This window comes from Globicephala melas, chromosome 2 (assembly GCF_963455315.2).
Source record: "Globicephala melas chromosome 2, mGloMel1.2, whole genome shotgun sequence".
Lineage (NCBI taxonomy): Eukaryota > Metazoa > Chordata > Mammalia > Artiodactyla > Delphinidae > Globicephala > Globicephala melas.
Window position 1 is genome coordinate 2,871,798 of NC_083315.2, and position 15,186 is coordinate 2,886,983.

Here is a 15,186-nt window from a genome sequence, read left to right on the forward strand (position 1 = left end):
CCATCCACAGAGGGGGGCACAGCAAATACTCCGTAAGGCGGGTAATCTCCCTGCCTCGTGTATTCTCTGGCCAAGAGGAAATCAGTCCATTCACATACTGCAAGTAATCGCCCCGTTACCAAACCCTATGGACTTAAGAGCGTTTTGTGTACAAAGCTCAAAGAAGCAGGCGCATGGTTTTCAGTTATGACTGCTTTAGTCATTTCTGCCAGACTAAACAATACAATTCTCTTCTTGCTTCCAGAGTCTTATCAACGTGAAGCACACTTTATTAGACATTTTTAGTCTTGCCTGAGTCTCCAAATAATGGTGCAGGCGGTCAGGACCACGTGTCACAGCTGCAGACAGACAACCCAAGCCCGAAGACTGCCTGCCACGTTTTCTGACCAAGTTCCTCAGAAACACCTTCTTTCCAGTTCAGCTCAGGTGCTTTTTGGCATCAGACAATTTTTCTCACCTCCTAACTCTGTCGCCATCATTTATTTTAACTTGCTTTTATTGAAATAGAGTTGATTTACAATGTGGCGTTAGTTTCGGGTATTCAGCAAAATGACTTAGCTGTTGCCCCGTGGCTAAATCGAGTCCCACCTTGGAGGCTGACTGGTCCCGGAGCTCGGCCGTCCCCAGAGTCTGGAGCGACATGGGGACGACGCACGTGGCAGTGGTTCAGAGGAAGCCAGGTGGCGGTCCCTGCATCCTCATTCCGCCGTGATGCCTGTAACACAGGCGTAGTGACGTAGACGTAGGGACGCCGGTATCACCACGTGTGTGGAATTCTCAGTGAACGAAGATGGAGAAGAAGCGATGTCAAATGTAACTCGCGCAGGTAAGAAAGAGGTGATGCTGCATAAGGTGACGGGGAAGCGGGGTGTCCGCTGGGGGAGAGACTGGAAAAAACTACTTCGAGCAGGGAGGTGGGAGGGATGCCGCTGGGATGAAGGGGTGCTCGCGGATGAAGGGAACCGGTGTTGGCTGTCAGCCCCGCCGGACTCACCTGAGGGCCCCCCGAGCTGTGCCGGAGCCCTGTGGGTGACCACTCTCTCCTCACACACACCTGCAACTCCTTCCAGGCACAGAGGCGAGGGGCTCCAACTGAGAAAACTGGGGACAAAGAAACAGAAATGAAGCGCCACGGGATGGCATTTGGGTCCGTCCCCCAAGCTCCACGGTGCCCCCTGTGCGCCCAGCGCTGCCCCAAATCCTAGGAGCCGACAGGTGTGAGTGTGGCTCCTGCCCTCAAGGAGCGGATGCAGAGGGGGGAGGACGCGGCCAGCGGCGCACCTGTGAGGACGGACAAGCTCGGACCGTAGCGGGCAACGGGCGGGGACGTGCATTCTCCCTGCAGCCTCCCCTTAGAGCTCTCAGCGGGGAAAAATCAGGGGCCCGTGACTTTCCTGATCACATTTAGACGTGAGAAACGTCCCAGTCATTTAAATCTCAGAACACCAGCTCATTTCGGTGATTTTTGTGGCCAGGCAAGTGTGATAATCAAAAGCTCCACAGTTCATTGCACAGGAAAACTTCGCTCGCCCCTCCCCCTGGCACGGACCGCGGGCTGAGGGCAGCAGGGGCGAGGTGCCCCCCAGCTGGCCCACCCCCAGCTGTGGCTCGGATTCCTGCCTACCGCGGAGAGGGGTGAGGCAGCGGGGATGAGGGAGAAGGTCAGGGAGCCGGGAGCTGCTCCAGGACCACCAGCGGCAGTGCATCGGCCTCTCTCTCGGCCCCGCTTAAGTTCCAGCAGGTTCTTTCTCGTGCGATGCCTTCAGTGGTTCTCCCAGACCGTCCAGCCCGCCCCCCCCCACCGTCCCCAGCTCGGCCCCAGTCCAGCCGGGGTCTCACCGCAGCCCCTTCTGCTGGGTGCATCCCCTCTGGCTGGCCACTCTCCACTCTTGCCTTGGCTCCTGGACTCTACGGTCGCGTCCTACTAGGGTCGCCCCACTCTCTACCTGGCCCCCCTGCTCCCTCCTTCTGCTGAATGGGCCTCATCCCGCCATCTGGAAACGCTGTGAGCCCCCTGCCCACCAACTCTGAGCGCAAGCTGGTCCCCGGGCGGCCGCCTCTCCTTGCTTGGCCATCAGGGTGGCTGACCCACCAGGCTCTCCCTCCAGACTCAGCCAGGCTCCAGCCCACTGTGTCCCGCCAGCTTCAGGGACATAGGCTAAGCCTCCAGTACTTCCTCAAAGCCCCTGTGTACAGTTTTGAGGGAGTCACCCCGTTCTCCCGGGTGGGACCCGCCGCGTAGCCTTCTCCCCCCAATTCTCTCCCGGGTGGGACCCGCCGCGTAGCCTTCTCCCCCTAATTCTCTCCTGAGCACTGCAGTTCTTTCCTCGGCGTCTGCATCACCCTGTACAGTCTGGAGGTGGGTGGTGGGCTGAAGGTACAGAAACCTGGTCTTCACGAGCATTCCCTGCAAAGCTTGCAGCTCATTTTGGAACATCTTAGCTATTGCTTGTGGCCTCAGTTGAAACAGAGACTAAAGGTTCCAATTTAGCAACCTTAGCGCATCCCTCTTCCCCCCAGGGCGTCGCATGTACAGAAAATGGAAGCATCTGTGTGGTCCTCTAGGGTCAGCGGATGTGCCGTTGGCAGCTGGAGGTGACTGGCCAGGAGCTCCAGCTACTCTAGGCCCAACTGGACACCTCAAGGCCCGAGGGCGCGCCCGGGATCTATCTGCGTGCCCGACGTGCTACGTCACGTTGGTTGGGAAGCTGTGCGCTAGACGGTGCACGAGGCCCGGAGTGATGCAGGAAAGCACACGATTCAGCTGAGCTGTGGCGTGAAGCCACCCAGAGGCGGTGATGCCTGAGCTGGGTTTTGAAGGACGAAGCAGAGTTCCTAGCAGCCAAGTAGGGCAGAGGCATTCTGGATAACTCAGTGACTTGGTGCAGCTGGAGAATTCAAGTGTGCGTCAGGCAGAAGGGGACCTGGCTGGGCAAGAGGCTGGAGGCTCTGAGTGCGCAAGGGCTCCTGGGAGCCCCCTCCCTCAAGACTTACTCATAGCTGTCACCTTCAGCAGTCTCAGCGTCACCTCGGCCTCACGCCTTCATAATTCACATCTGATGAATTACCAGGTTCTGCTGCTTTCACCTTTCAACTCTTTTTCACGTGACCCCCTCCACTCCTTCCCCGCCCTCACTGCATGGTCATACCCAGGGTCTTCTTTCTCCCACCTGTAAAGGAGGACCTCCTCCCGTCTCCCTTGCCCACCTGCCCCTCTCCCCATCCACTGTCTGCACTGCAGCCACAGTGATGTTGAGACATCCAGGCCGCTTAACCGCCCCCACCCCCAGCAATCACCTCACATCTCATTCAGTGAAGCCCCTGCCTTGCCGTGAGCCTGCCCAGACCCCCACGCCCCACAGCCTGCTGCCTGTGGGACCACCCGGCCCCTCTCCCCTGTCCCCTCTGCTCCAGCTGCGTCAGCCTCCTGGCTCTTCCTCAGACTGGCCAAGCACACCTACCTCAGGGCCTTTGCACTCACTCTTCCCTATTTTCGGAGAGCTGATACCTCAAGTATTCTCCTCTTCTTCAAAGTCTCAAACACCACTTTATAAGAGACCATCTGTAAACAACAGCAGCCCTGCCCACGACTCTCCCCTCCCCCCACCCCACCCCACCCCCACTTCATCTTCCTCCAGAGCATTGATACCTCATGGCCTGTCGCACATTTATTTGATTACGGCCTGCCTGGCAGAATGTGAGTTCACGAGGGTGGGACTTGGTCCTCTTCCCTAAATAATCCCCCACAGCTGGCTGGTAGGAGGCTCGCAAACGATGGACCAGTCAAGAGGTGTGGGAGGAGATGAAGGACGTCCGCCTCACTTTACACCCAAGGGCTCTTCAGGCTGGAAAAGCGGTCTCCTTTGATACCAATCATTTACTGAACATAGAATGCATGTGGTTCTCTGTGCTAGACATTTTACATGTATCACCTCAGCTAGTCTCTGCAGTAATCTATGAAATATGTATGATTTCTGGCCCCCCTTGCAATACAGTGTGGGTTTTACAGTAAATTAAATCATATAATAAGACATTCAAACATACAACAACATACACTTTAAATTGCATTTACTCCTGCAACTTGTTTATCTTTCCTGATCTTTTTTTTTTTTTTTTTGCGGTATGCGGGCCTCTCACTGTTGTGGCCTCCCCTGTTGCGGAGCACAGGCTCCGGACGCGCAGGCCCAGCGGCCATGGCTCACGGGCCCAGCCGCTCCGCGGCATGTGGGATCTTCCCAGACCGGGGCACGAACCCGCGTCCCCTGCATCGACAGGCAGACTCTCAACCACTGCGCCACGAGGGAAGCCCTTTCCTGATCTTTTTCTGTGTACACATAAGGGCACATATATTGGACTGGGAGTTTGTGTGTGTTTTCACCTGCTTGTTTTGTTTTTTCCTTTATAAAAATGACACCTGCTACAGACATCGTTATACAGTGTAATGCGCCTCAGAGATTTTTGTCATGAAAGTTAACAAGATACACCTTACTCTTTCTCTTGGTTTCTTCCATAGGACACACCACGATGTGTTCGATTCATTACCTACTGGTTCACATTTGCGTTGGATTTTTTGTATTAAAAACAATTCTGTCTACAAACAACAAATGCTGGAGAGGGTGTGGAGAAAAGGGAACCCTCCTGCACTGTTGGTGGGAATGTAAGTTGGTGCAGCCACTATGGAGAACGGCATGGAGGTTCCTCAGAAAACTAAAAATAGAACTACCACACGACCCAGCAATCCCACTCTGGGGCATATATCCAGACAAAACTCTAATTCAGAAAAATACACGTACCCCTATGTTCACAGCAGCACTATTCACAACATCCAAGACATGGAAACAACCTAAATGTCCATCGACAAATGAATGGATAAAGAAGATGTGGTACATATATACAATGGAATACTACTCAGCCACAAAAAGGAATGATATAATGCCATTTGTAGCAACATGGATGGACCTAGAGATTATTATCACTAAGCAAAGTAAGTCAGAAAGAGAAAGACAAATACCATATGGTATCACTTATATATGGATTCTAAAATATGACACAAATGAACCTATCCTATGAAACAGAAACAGACCCACAGACACAGAAACAGACTTGTGGTCTCCAAGGTGGGGTGGGGGAGGGATGGAGTGGGAGTTTGGGATGAGCAGATGCAAACTAGTATACATAGGATGGATAAACAACAAGGTCCTACTGTACAGCACAGGGAACTATATTCAGTATCCTGTGATAAACCGTCATGGAAAAGAAGATGAAAAAGAATGTGTGTGTATATATATGTGTGTGTGTGTATATATATATATATATATATATATATATATGTTACTGAATCACTTCTGTACAGCAGAAATTAACACAACACTGTAAACCAATTATATTTCAATTAAAAAAATCGAAAACAATTCTGTAATAAAACCTGTCTTCCTATATATATTGTTGATCAGGGCCCAGGTAGGTTAGTGTATATCAGGAGGGACATTCCTAGACTTGATTCCTAAGTCAGCACATATGCACATATCATTGATATATTAGAATCTGGTACGACGGCTGTGGTCTCTGTAGCAGGTGTGGCCAGTGCCTCACCTACATCCCGCCACCCACCATTGCCAGGCAGGCTGTCCTGACTCTTTGCCTGAGGTTTCCCAGAGCCACCAGACCTTGCTCTGTCTGTGTGTGAGCCATGGAACGAACACCCCAGAGCAGACTTCAATCAGTGACCCACAGGAGCTAATGGACACGCACCCGCTGGAGGGTTAACTGCGTTTTGAGTCTTTCACTGGATCTCGGCGTTCCTTTGCTCTCAGTGGTAACCTGATTGACAGACACTGTTGATCGACAGCCTTCCCTTTCCTACCAGCTCTTCTCCTCCTCCATTCCCTGCCCATGTTTCTCAAGTTCACCACCAAAATGAACCCTCACGCTCAAATCTCTGTCCTGGTGTCTGCTTCTGGAGAGCCAAAGCTAAGACACCCTGATTTATTTCTGGGGGAAAAAAAGAGTTTCTTCTCTGAATAAAGGTGATGCACGAACCTGGTATTTTTTAAGTATAAAAAGATAGAAAATGAAAGGTAAACATCTTTCACCTCCCAACCTCTAGTCTCTCTACCTGACAGTAATGCCTGTTCACAGTGTCCTTTATTTCTTTCCAGAAAAAGATATGACTACACAAATATATACACATGTCCTTTTAAATTTACATAAGTGGAATAATTCTAAACACTGTGCCTGGAACCTTTTTCCCACGTAATGCTATAGTCTTGGAGACATTTTTATTTGCACATACAAGGTCTTTAAGTAACAGCTTAACTGCCTTATATTTTGTGGCCACCGCATAGGTTTCCAACCAGTCTCCTATGAGAGAACATTTATTGTATCTAATATTACACAGGTACAACCATGCTATGACAAACGTTTTTGTACACAGAACTTAGCTCATTAAAAAAAAATTTTATTTATTTATTCATTTTTGGCTGCATTGGGTCTTTGTTGCTGAGGGCAGGCTTTCTCTAGCTGGGGCGAGCAGGGGCTACTCTTTGCTGCGGTGCGTGGGCTTGTCACTGCGGTGGCTTCTCCTGTTGCGGAGCACGGGCTCTAGGCACGTGGGCTTCAGTAGTCGTGGCTCGCGGGCTCTAGAGCACAGTCTCAGTAGTTGTGGCATGCGGGCCCGGTAGTTGTGGCTCACGGGCTCTAGAGCGCAGGCTCAGTAGTTGTGGCGCACGGGCTTAGCTGCTCCACCGCATGTGGGATCTTCCCGGACCAGGGATCAAACCCGTGTCCCCTGCACTGGCAGGTGGATTTTATCCACTGCACGACCAGGAAAGTCCCTCAGTTTAAAAGTTTTAAATAAATTCATAACAGAACTGCTGGGTCAAGGGGTATATGCGTTTTAACTTATTTTTCTATTTTAGATATTACTGTTTTCCCTCTTGAAGTTAATTGCTTTGATTTACACTCTTATCAACAGTGTGTGAATGCCTGTTTCCCATGGCTTCCCTGACACTGGGGTTGTCAAACATTTTAACATTTACTAATCTGTTAGACGCCATACCATTTTACTGTGGTTTCTACTTGTTCATATCCTTGACCCATTTTTCAATTGCATTTTTTGTCCTCTTTTTGATTTCTAAGAGCTTTTAATTAAATAATTTTTTGAGGTAACCCTGGTTTATAATGTTAGGTAAGTTTCACGTGTACAACGTTACATTTCTACTTCTGTGTACCCTACAGCGAGCTCACCACCAAAATTTGAGTTTCCAGCCGTGACTATACGGTTGACCCCCTTTATCTCTTTTGCCATCCCACCCCCGACCCCTTCCTCTGTGGTAACCACTACTCTGTTCTCTGTATCGACCTGTTTGTCTTTGTTTGGTCTGATTTGTTCACTTATTTTGTTTGTCTTTTACATTCCACCTACGAGTGAAATCATATGGTATTCATCTTACTCTGTCTGACTTATTTCACTTAGCATAATAGCATCAAGGTCCATCCAGGTTTTTGACAAATGCCAAGATTTTATCTTTATGGCTGAGTAGTATTCTGTCGTATATATATAGCACATCTTCTTTATCCATTCATCCGTTATGAGCACTTAGGTCGTTTCCATATCTTGTCTGTTGTAAATAATGATGTGATTTACACAGGGGTGCATATACCTTTTCTGACTAGTTTCTGAGAGCTTTTTTATTGAGTAAGGCTACTAACCTGCTAGATACGGCACTTATATTTTCTCCCATTCTATGAATTCCCTTGAACTTTATTCTAATGAAATATTTTCTTATACAAAGGTCTTAAATTATTAAATCAAGTCTGCTCATTCTTCTTTTTTTTTTCCTCCATAGTTTCTGGATTCTATATCATGCTTAAGTCCATCCTGCCCCAAGTTTATAAAAGTATCCATCTATGTATCTCCTAGTTCTTTAAGATTTCACTTCTGTATTTAGGTCACTAATCCAGCTGGAGTTTATTTTTGTGGACGGTGTTTGTTGTTGGAAGAAACTACAGAGAAGTGGGAGTGGGGCAGAGAGAACAGGCCAAGAAGAGAGTGCTTGGGTGGTGTCTCCACTGATCAGAACCAGCTGATGGCCTTCCTAGGGAGGGTGAACTCGGTCCTTTTCTAGGGCTGTTGTCAGCGGTGTGATGGAGCCAGCCTGGCCAAATTATTACATACAGCCATTATTATAAGTTGAATCCTACAACATCATTATTAAATTATACTTCCATAAAAAGGTAAAAATATTCCAAATTCATCATTTTCTAATTATTTTACTGTGTTTTACTATTACCTATGTTCCTAAGGTTATTTACTTGTATCGGATGTAATACGGTGGAAATACGACGTAAGGAGATGTCTTGTTGGAAGCTCAAATAGGCCATGGAGGGAGCATATACGCCATGGAAATTGGCAAATGCTACCAGTCAGAGTCTTTCTTTTTTCTCTGGGGATCCAGTTGTTAAGCACCTACCAGCACACCACTGACTTTGCCCGTCTCCAGATACGTCTATTCAGAGAGGAGCTGCCGTGCTGGAGAGGAACCTCAAGCATCAATTATGGAGTCAGACTGGAGGACACTGAGATCCCTTCCGGTCCTAACATGCTATGATTCTGCGATGCTCATAATGACTCTCGATGGCTATGCTGCCAGGGGGAATTTAGCTCAGAAGAATCTGCTTTTAGGGGGTTTCTCCACGGTCTCCACGTTGCTAACCTGGATCTCATTTTGGTGTAACTCAGTCCCTTGATGAGTCCTGCACAGGATTTTTCCCTGTGATACCTCAGAGCTGGATTCCAGGGCGGCAACTCAGAGCTCTAGCTAGAATTATTAATCACCGTCCCTCTGTTTTTCACTTGATATTGTGTTCTGCAAAGATCTGACTCCTCTTTAAATGCTATTAAAGTAGCCACAGTGTACTAACCACTTTACTTCCTCCCTGCCACATGGCCGCTCCTGTTCTGTAGAAAGTAAAAGAAAGTTGGAGGAAAGAGAAGCAGAAGATGACCTTGGGACCCTACACCAACTCTTGGAGCAATGGAAGCCTTCTTCCCAGTTATAAACAAAGGCTTTTGTTTGGTCTTCATAAATCACTTTTGCAGAAGAAGCTACAAACACTTAAAAGGTACATAAAAGTCACAGGAAAAAACGTAATATTCAAGGAGCTCTTATGAGAACCTTCTCACTTGGAATAGGAGAAAGTTACTTTTTTCTGCTTCAACATTTTCTTTTAAAGATAGAGAGGCCTTTTATAAGTGTTTACCACACAGTTAGAAATCCCTACGGAATCAATCACAATAATAATTTTATGCACTGTTCATCCTGGACCAAATCCATCTACCATATTAATAATGTTTGGGGGGTGGAGGTTGCTTTCACCGAGAGTTTTCTCTTTCACAAATATTCCTTAGAAGTCATTTTGCCCACATTTCACAGATGGTCAGACTGTCTCCCAAACATTCCAAGCTAATTTCCAATTTCTCTCCTCTCCCTCTTGCTGCCCAGTTCAGTGATGCTTTATTCTTCAGGACTCAGAACTCCTATTTTCTGTACCACTAATTGGTGCCTAACCATACCTTCCCTTGTGACCTGATGCTGTTAGGTCCATTTCTACTGGGTATGGCTTTACCCCAGCATTTAGATAAGAGGTTTCTATCCTGGGATACACAGACCCCTTGAGACTTCAGGGAAACTGGGGATGTCATGAACTTGTAAGTAAAATTTTGTGTGTATGCGCTTTTTTAGGGGCAGAATTTCTTATCTTTCATCAGATTCTCCAGAGGATTTTTGACCCAACAGAACAGAAACTAGATGCTATTCTTTGTTGTATTTTCCACAGTATCTTCAATAACTCAGCTCAGTAACTGAATGGGCACACGGTCGATCTAATGTTTCCACTTATTTGCTACCAGTGAATCCCTAATTTTCCAAACGAAGAAAGAGGGACAACGTGGCTTGTCTGTTTCCATCTCACAGTTGAGCATATATGGAGATAATAGATGTTTAAATGTTTGGAAAAATATAAAACAATACCGTACAAGTATGAGAGCTCACCTTGAGACATGGAATAAAGGAAGTCTGCACTGATGAAATTCTCTGTCATTTGACTACCTTTTAAGAATCTTCCAGAAAAGCAGAGCTTGGAAAATGTCTTCTCCCTTGACACCAACTTCAGCTGCATCTGTTTTATCAATACCTCCTCTCACCCAACAGCTTGTCAATGAAAATTGCTTCATCCCCTGGTCATTACTCTCCATTCACTGGTGATTTTTATTTCCTGATTGACTCTCATTCTCTCCAATACTATTCCCGCTCTAATGCTTGGTGATATCAGTACTCTCTCAGATACCCCTTGCAATACCCTAGCCTCTCATCTCCCGAACCTTCTCTCCTCCAATGATTTGTCCTCTACCCCACTTAAGCCACTCACTCCCACGGTCATACCTAGACCTTGTCTTTACCAGTAACTACACTCCTTCTGTGTAGGTAATGATCCTGCCACCCAAAGATGTCTACACTCTAATCCCTAGAATCTATGAATATGTTGCATTACATGGCAAAGGGGAATAAAGGTTGCAGACAGAATTAAGGTTGTTAATCAGCTGACCTTAAACAGAGAGAGTATACTGCAGTACCCAGGTGGACCTAATGTAACCACAGGCGTTCTCAAATGTGGAAGAGGCAAGAGAAGAGGACGGGAAAACGATGCTACGTGAGAACGTGGCTTTGAAGACGGAGGAGGACACCCTTGAGCCCTGGAATGTGGGTGACCCCTCTGTGGGCCGGAAAGAGCCAGGAAGTGGCTTCTTCCCTGGAGCCTCCAGAAAGGAACACAGTCCTGCCCACACCGTGATTTCAGACCAGCGAGACCCACTCCAGAATGCTGACCTCTCATAATGATAAAATAATACATCTGTATTGCTTTAAGCCAATAAATTTTGATAACCTGCTACAGCAGCAAGAGGAAGCCAATACACCTTCCTTCCATTAGCAAGTGAGGTCATGCTGCCTCCGAGCAACCCACTCTCCTGTCTTTACAGTTTACTCTCTACTACCCAGTTCCAGCAACGCTTTGACCCCACGAAGACCTACAGTCCCCTGACCCTACAGCCCGTGACCTCACTCCCTGTGTCCTGTCCCGAGCAAAATCTTAGCTCTAGTTGAATCCAGCCCTCCACCGATTTTGTACTTGAACCTGCGGGCTGAATGTAGTTGGAAAAAAACACACAACCAACCTGACTGGTTTCACGTCAAACTCGAGAAGGACCTTTGTGGCCCTACGAGGATTCTGTGGTCCCCTCACCCTCTCGCTCTCCTAGGAGACTATTTCACCATTTCTATTCTCTCTGGAAATCTCCAAATCCTCTTTCTCCAAGTCACCAAATTCACCCTCTACTGATTTTGCGTGAACATGACCTTACTTCCTATCCCACTGAGAGAGAAGACAGTCAGAGGAGTGCTTCCTCACACCCCGCCATCTCGTCTGCCCCCGCGTGTCTACACTGCCTTCTCTTCCATAACTGCGAACCATCTCTGGCGGCGTCTAAGCTCTGCCCCCCCAGTGGGACAGAGGAGCCGTCCCCTTACACCTCTCCAGCATCTGTCTCCTTCTGTGCCCGTGAAGTCACCTTTCCGTTCTCTACTGGATCCTCTCCTGAATATAGCATCCGAACACCTTGCTATTCCCCATTCTAAAAGCAAACTCTTTTGTCCCTGTGTCCCCACTGCTGTTACTTCCTCCTCTTCTCCATCTTCTCCTGGACCACTCCAGTCAGCCTTGCATCCACACCTCACCCCTGAAACTGCCTTTGGCCACGTCACCAGGGCTTCCCCACAGCTAAACCCAGGGGTCAGTTCTCCGTCACGTCGTACTTGGCCCATTGGCAGCAGCTGGTATCATCTCTGGCCTGAATGATCGCCAGATATTCCTAAACGGCCTCCCAGCTCCCCTTGCTGCCCTGGGTCTATTTTCTCCTCGGCAGTCCGAGCGCTCCTGTGTCGTTTCATCTTCAGTGGATTGGATCCTGTCTCGCCTCGGGGGATATAACCCTCCAAGGCATCTCAGCTCATTGAGGGTAAAAGCCAGGATCCTGACACTGGTCCACGACGTGCCTATGGTGGCCCCATCACCTCCCTGCCGTCACCTGCTGACACCTCTCTCCCGTTCCCTCTGCTCCAGCCTCGGGGCCTCCCCCCGGCCCCTCAGACACACACGTCGCCTGTTCCCGCCTCCGAGATTCTGCCCCTGGAGCCTCTGCCTGAAGACTTCTTCCTCCAGATCAGCACGGCCCTCCCGTCCTTCCTTCAGGTCCCTGCTCAAATGTCACCTTATCCCAGTGGCTTCCCGGACACCATCCATCATGAAACAGTAGCACCCCTGCTTGCCCCCCCGCTTTATTCCACGGTAAGATCCAGGAGAGGCACGTAGAGCGGGGCTGTTCCGCGTGTCACTTACACTGACCAGCATTTACCACTAGCTGAGATTTCATATATAGGAAACATAGATATCATTTAATATTTGCATTAAATTTAGATTCAATACTTATTTAATATTTAATAAACACATTCAATAGTATTAAATTGTATAGAATAATGTATACTATGATACATTAGTGTCACATATACTAATCACATTGTATGTTAACATAGTATATTATATATGTATGTAAGTGTATTATGTACGTGTATCTTTTTTTTCTCACCCACTAAAATATAAATGCCATCCGGGCAGGGGCTTTGTTTTGCTCGTCGCTACACCTCCAGCGCTTAAGCAGTGCCTCATGCGTAGCTGAGTAAGCCTCCTGACGGACGGGAGGAATGGGTGGGTGGATTTAAGGACAGCTGAGCCCCTGTCCGGCGTACCCAGCTTGGCCGCGGCCCTCTGTGCTGTTTCAGCAGCGGGTGGGCAGGATGAGGTCTTCCTCGCTTCACACGCCTCAGCTTCAGCTCTTACCAAATACTGATCGTGTGATCTTGGAGCTGGTCTACCTGACTAATGTCTTTTCGGCCGCAAGGGGCACCTCCTCCAGGGAGGTCCCGGACTCCTGTAATGTCACCACCATCTAGCTCTCTTTGTTGTCTTTTGACCATCTTCCCTTAAAAGCGCCCTCCTTGGGGGATGACAGTAAAGAAACAGAAGTTAATTATTGATGCTGCTGGTGAATGCCTTCTTTGATTTCTGTGAAAGCCACTGCCTTTTTTCAGGAGGAGCTTTGTACCGAGGTAGAGCGGCACTGCCTCTCCCACCGTGGTAGGGAGCAGCTCAGGTCCAAAGCATCGTCTGAGAACGGCACTTATCCAGCAGTCAGCGCGTAACCACTGCACTGACCCAGGGCCATTCTGTTTGTCAACTAGCACGTAGAAATATACGCCCCTAGAAAAATGGAGGCAGGTCAATTTTCTCTCTCATTTTCACCTTTTCTTTAAAGGTGACGGCCCCATGGAGCCCCCTGCCAGCGGGGCCGTGAGCAGAGAGTTTGTCTACACCGCCCTCCAGCCCAGTTCCAGAAGCACAGAGCTTCTCAGCGGCTCCGGAGGCGGGACAGGCAGAGGCTCTTTCAAGTTCCTGCCACAGCGAACCCTCTGCTTTAAATCATCACCATCAACAATCCAAACAGGACCTGGTTTCTGAACAGGGCATCGAGAGAACCGGATCCTCCTTCACCCCTGACCTCGAGGTGTGACCTGCCACGTCCACAGAGGAGCAACAAGTGTGAGTGGTTAGACCACGACGCCGGGGCCCCAGCTCGCCCTGGCGGCTTGCACGCTTGGGCGAGTTACTGAGACTCTGTGCCTCAGGCTGCCTGCCTGTAAAATGGGGAGAAACGGCGCGGCGTGCATTGAGCGGCTGGAGCTGCGCTAGCGTGTGCACGCACGAGGACCGCGCCCTGCACCTCCCTGTACCTCCCCAGCGGTAGCTCAGGGGTGGCAGGACCTGGAGGCTTGCATCCCCTGGTACCACTTTGGGACCCAGGGCCACGGTGTTTAAGCACGCTTCGGCTCCTTCACTGTAAACGGGGATGATTATACTACTGAAGCCGTAGGGCTGTGCAAAGGACTAATCCGAAGAAAGCGCTTATGCCTCTACCTCGCTGAGCTCTGGGATGGGAGCTTGGTCAGTGATGCTGCCCTTACCCTTGCCCTCAGCATCTTTCCACCTGGGAACCAGCCCCCACCCCTACCGCGTGGGAATCGTCCTCGGGTACCACGACCCGTACAGGGACGCGGGAGGGGAACACCCATCCCTTTCCTGTTAATACGTGACAGCAGTTTTAAGTGGCTGTTTCTCTGGGAGACTTTGGCGGCGGCCCTGGAGTAAAATGGGAAGCGCCCTGGGATCGGAGAGAGAAGCCCCGACTCTGAACCTCAGCTCTTCCACCGCCAGCTGCGTGTCCCTCGCCAACTTGCAACCTCTCTGTGCCTCACTGCCCTCCCTGATGGAACCAGCCCCAGGGCTTCCGTGCGGACCAGTGAGAGGATGCCTGTCTGAATACGAATGTGAAGGCAGAGGCAAGGCAGCAGAGGTTCTGAGATGGACGATACCAAGACCACGGAGGCCGGCAGAGGCGGGGAGAGCCCAGCCCAGGCCCTGGGGCGTCGGGTGGCTGCCTGGAGGGGAGAAGCCCCCTGGGGCCCCCAGCCATGGCCCACATCTGATGCACACCGCCAGGCATCGCTGGGCCATCCCCATCGGGGAGCCCATTTTGTGCCCAGAGCTGCGGGGAAGGAGTAGAGTGTTTCCTTCCGGGCACCCTGGACACAGAGCTCCAAAGAGAGGCGGGAGATCCCTGGACAGAGCTTCCCAGAGCATCCCTGAAGGGAAGGATGAAACGGTGGCTCCTCCCTCCTCCTCGATTAAGTGAATGGTCCCGATTATTGACTCATTCACAGGATTCCCAAACAGGATTATAAAGGGTCGCTTTAAAGGTTAGAGGGGGAACTCAACTCTACAGCAACTGCCCCGAGACAACTGAAACGTGCTGGTGCCCCCGCCCCAGAGCAGCTGTCGGAATGCCTCAGCCTCGCACACCTCGGGCCCGGCTGGCCGCCCCCACAGCCGCATTCCCGGCAGGTCCAGGAATCAAGAAGAATCCACCAGAACAAGAAGGGCCTCTGCGTTCTCCAGTTACCAGCAGGTGGAAGGGAGGCCGCTCCGGATGGAAATGGTTTTGACGGACCTCCAGAGTTC

General features: G+C 49.8%; 1 protein-coding gene across 7 annotated transcripts in view; it reads right to left on the bottom strand.

Moving 5' to 3' along the window:
* ZNF438 (zinc finger protein 438) overlaps positions 1-15,186 on the bottom strand; it is a 498,265-nt gene that overhangs the window by 400,404 nt on the left and 82,675 nt on the right. For all 7 annotated transcript variants that reach the window (XR_011377151.1, XR_009560633.1, XR_011377150.1 and 4 more), the window contains exon 2: positions 995-1,101. The gene's annotated coding sequence lies outside the window, so the exon portion shown is untranslated. The remainder of the gene's footprint in view (positions 1-994; positions 1,102-15,186) is intronic.